This window comes from Amblyomma mixtum, chromosome 3 (genome assembly GCF_055824585.1).
Source record: "Amblyomma mixtum isolate Tamu chromosome 3, ASM5582458v1, whole genome shotgun sequence".
Classification (NCBI taxonomy): Eukaryota; Metazoa; Arthropoda; class Arachnida; order Ixodida; family Ixodidae; genus Amblyomma; species Amblyomma mixtum.
Genome location: NC_143014.1, coordinates 60,878,753 through 60,883,263, shown reverse-complemented (window position 1 = coordinate 60,883,263; position 4,511 = coordinate 60,878,753). Strand labels below are relative to the sequence as shown.

Genomic DNA, 4,511 nt, shown 5'->3' with positions numbered 1-4,511 from the left:
TCAAATTCTGGGAAGTTACTCTCATAAGTTTCTTTTTTTTTGTTGTAAGAAAGTCATACACGACCTTGCCAATGAACCAAGCATAGTTTTTCTTCAAAAAACAATTAAACTTCCAATGATGAAGTGCTTGTGCACAGTAAATTGAACCGGAAGAATTGCAGAAATATTGAGTAATCGTCCGCCCAATTAAAGACGTAATTCAATAATCCGCAGCATGTAAAGAGTGTGAGCATTTTAATTCAACAGCGTTACTGTTATTGCTGCCACGACTGCACGGCCTTTGCCTCCAGGCAGACTGTGCGAGCGCAAGTTAGACCTACTAAAAAGTTTAGTAACAGATAATTTCTCAGCCTGCTCCTTTCGTCGCTACCACGATAAATAAACCTTTGGAGGTGGGAGTCGACCGTCCGTGTTCCGCACACGCTGTTGTATCCAATGGTTTGTTTCAGTTTCGATTTTATTGCTTGGCTATTTGCTTGTTTGTGTTTTTGTGTACTTGTGGATTGGCTGTTTGTGTCACGTGCTTGACGTCTATAAATACGTGTGCGCGTCGAATTAATTCAGCCTTTTGTGACAATGAATGCTCCCTAAGTAATGTTTGAGGGCCCCAATCGTGGGTAATCGGTTGTGAAAAATGAAATCGTCTATTGCCGTGACCTGAAACAATCGTCTAACATGTTAAGCCATTAAGAGTTGTTGAAATTTTTCTTGTAACGCCGATTTTAGCCTTTGTGCGTTGTTTCAGAGTGGCCCAGGCCGCTCGTGAAGTCTTTGTTCCTGGAGTGCTCGGCGGACGCTGAAGTTGTGAGTTATTGTATCATCGTATTTTGGTGGTGACATTACAGACTAGTGTCAGGAACTGTTTCGAGGAGATTTTCGTGTATGACTTTGAAGTAGATTGACGTCTGTCATAAATGCGTCGTATATGGTAGCAGCCAGAGCCAACAGCAAATATGGCGTGTTGCGGAAATAAACGCGCCCCGTAAAATGCTTCTTTCAGCTAAACGGGCGCATTGTTCGAGCTCAAATTTCGCATAGAAATGGCATTTGCTCGGCAGAATTGTTTAATACCAAGTTTGCTTGGGGTACTTACCTGATTCGAACATAAGTGTGATATTCACATCGTCTCGCACCGGTGCCGCCATCTCGTTTGCTGGTCGTGAAGAATCAGCAAAGGAGGGGGTTTCGGGGGGTTTGAAGACGCTCTCTCAACTGGTTTTTTAATGGTCACAGAAAACTTAGCTTGGCAAAACTATGTTTTGAGCAAGTTAAGTTTTTTGTGACCATTAAGAAGCCAGTTGAAAGATCGTCTGCATATCTCCCGAAATACCCCTCTTTGCTGAATCTTTAACGAATTTTTTTGAATTTTTCACGAGATGGCGCCACCGGTGCGATCGTTGACAGAGCGGCTTAATTTCCTTCATTTAGGAAACAAAGCCTAGCATGCTAGTACATTGGTCGATTTCTTTGTTTTTGGTGTTGATGAATGTTAAAGGCAGCAGAGGTGAAATCAGATGGAAGTAGTCGTTTGCTTAAGGGTGCAAAATAACTGCATTAATCTTAAAAGAATACTATAGCCGGGCTTAAGCATTATTAGTGGAGCACACAAAGGTGGTTTTGCTATTCACGCTGAAATTTTCACAAGTGTTACATCCTCATTTAAACAGAAGTCATGTGGAAATGACTGCAGGAGGGTGAAAGAAAAAACGGTATTTTTGTAAGGGCAAAGGGAAAAAAATATATATCAGTCTTGCACATTTTATTTACAGGTGTGCTGTTCCTGCCGGTGAAGTTTCCGGCACACAAGAAGTCTGTGTAATCCATCCATGGCCCATTTGTGCGCAGTCTCCATTTTCCTGTACTGCCCGCATAGAAATCGCCAAACTGGTGAGCACGTGCTTAATGTGTTGTGGCAGGCATGATGGGAGAGCGTTTGCCTGGAGTAAGATTGTATACGGCTAGTGATATCTGATTGCATTTATATATAGTTTATAAAGCAAGGAAGGAGAACGGCATATGAAAGTAATGTAAATTAATCATGTCTACTTTTCAGATGGTAGTGGAGATTGGTGTGGGTGACATGCGGTGTTCTGTGGATTTGGCCTTCCCTTACTGACCACAGTATCCTGGTAGCCTCATTTCGATCGGCGGAAAATGTGAAAGCATTCATATACTAAAGAACTGAAGCTAGTAATCAATAATAAAGTTTGTGCCCTTCCCTGCAGTGTATTTTGTAGTGATTTTCTTTGCTTGAGTATAAAAAGACTTAATAATTATTTGTTGTACCCCATCAGTTTGGTAATCTGCCATCAAGTACCTGTAGCTATATGGAAACAGTTCGTTTTGATACTAATAATCGGTTTTGCAGTGAGCATAGTTTGAATTCATGCGTAAAACTAGACTGTAGTTGAATTTGCAGCTTCAACAATTTCAGATATTTGCAAACCAAATGTCTGGCTTGTTTTGAGAATTCAGTGCACAGCATTTATTTATGTGCAGGTGATGGTGTGCATCTTATGCAGACGTGGTGGACCACTCTCACCATGGGGTCTCATGTGCTTGGGAGCCGTGATGCCCGATTCATCTTTGCTCACCTCTCGGCCGGACTGGTTACCTAGCCAGGTGGCCAAACCGGGATCCTGAACGATTACATGAGGTGCCTTCAAAGGTGTCATGGTCATAGTACGGCATGGTCAAGAGTTCTCTTTGAAGATCAGCGCAGCTTGCATTGTGCAACAGAACATATTCATCCACACTCAGCTGCAGGACCATGACACCACTGGCAAGTGGTGATAATAGCAGGAGCACCGGCACCTACAACGAGGAGGAGGACACGGCACCACTTGAATTCCACCTGACAGACAGGACGTGTATGATCAGCTGCGTGTGGGAATTGCACTCACTGCCGTGGTTTTCACGTGCAGTTATGCCACAAGTAATCAGTGTGCAGTTGCTCGGCTTCAAATTTGATAGCATACTGCGAGGAAGCTAGTGGAGTCCATCATTTTGATGCTCTTCTTTAAGCAAGACCATATTTTTGGCTTTCAATTTATTGGCGGTATGCAGGGCAATGGAGATCGGTTTTCTCTGGTGCTGCAGTTTTTGATGGGGCAGGAAGTGTCCCAAGTGCTTTTCGCCTACTGTCTGCCATCTTGCCGAGTGTGTGCTTCAACACGTTACAGTAATTGTAAAGAAATATCGTTCCTTGGTGGGGTGCCTGCTCATGTGTTCTGCTTGTACACAATACAAATTTTGTACACAACACACAGGAGCGCACGAAAATTTCTCATAGCACCAGAGTGCTGACTGGACTTGTTTTCACCACTGCTTTTCTGTTTGTGTTGATGTTTGTCTCAAGCCAGCAGTAATCAACAAGCTCAGCGTATACAGCATGGTAACACATCTTGTGTGGCACTGTTTGTGTGATAAGATTGCAACATGCTTTGCCTCCTGGCATTTGGTTGCCTCTGTGCTTTCTTTCGACTGCTTCTTTCACATGTTGCACGTTATTATACAGCAATAAACTATTTCTCGTGAAGAAAAGATCAGGAAGTTGATTAATGGTCATTATCTTGCTGATGAAAATGCAAGCTGGGGCAGAGTTTTGACAGGCTACTCATTCGCAGCTTTTCTAGTCGAAGCGGGTACGGCTGACGGAAACTTAGAAGGCCTCCATTAATTGAGCTGGAGCTAACGTAGTATAATTTGTCCAGCTGGCCATAATTGATGTGTCAGTAAAGCTGCAAAAGACATTCTTTAACTGGAATCGAATGGTTTCCAAATTGAAGGGTATGATTTTCACCTCAACAAGCTTACAATGGGACCTTTTTTTTTTTTTCTCACCTTGGCTGTCAACCTTGTACGGATGCGACACAAGATCACTGCACACACCTGTGAGCTCAGTGGCAGTGTGTTAGATTCCACTTTCCCTGACTGAGCGATTTTCACTTTGCTCCATGGCAATTGGTGATGCTGTTTGGTGGTTTTGAGGAAAATTGCAGTCTGCTTACTCTCTGCGCTCTTAGTGTGATTGGGCCACCAATGATGCCATTTATCAGTTTGTTTAACAAAGGTGATTGTTGGCTTCTACACTCTGATGTTTATGTATGGCAGCTCTGTAAAAAAAAAAGGTTAAGGGGGGATGTGGGTATCAGATCGCAAAAATCACGAAAAAGGTTGATTTTTGAAAAGTACACTTTTTGGCGCCTCCAACACTGTTTCTACGTTCAACTGAAATATTTCACCCAAGAATAAACTTTAAGCGCTCCAAATAAATATATTTTTTCGCATCCACACATACAGTGTGTGCTAGCTTAGAACTTTCAGGCTTGTTTTCTCGAAAGTTTGTTTTGAGCTTAGTAGCTTGTTCGTGGAAAGCATAGCACAGCAATGGGTGCATGGATTTTTACCCCGTTTGTTTTGTTGGGATCTCTTAAATGTGGTCTGCGTGGAGACAGTCTCAGGCTCACATGTTTTTATTACGTGGTAATTAGAGCATGATACATTCTAAA

The 4,511-nt window shown here is 42.6% G+C and overlaps 1 long non-coding RNA gene across 1 annotated transcript; it reads left to right on the top strand.

The window, feature by feature from the left end:
- Window positions 1-249: 249 nt before the first annotated feature.
- Window positions 250-3,264, top strand: LOC149350370 (uncharacterized). The gene is made up of 3 exons (XR_016290357.1): window positions 250-804; window positions 1,770-1,887; window positions 2,500-3,264. It is a non-coding gene; the product is annotated as an uncharacterized LOC149350370 (long non-coding RNA).
- Window positions 3,265-4,511: the final 1,247 nt, after the last annotated feature.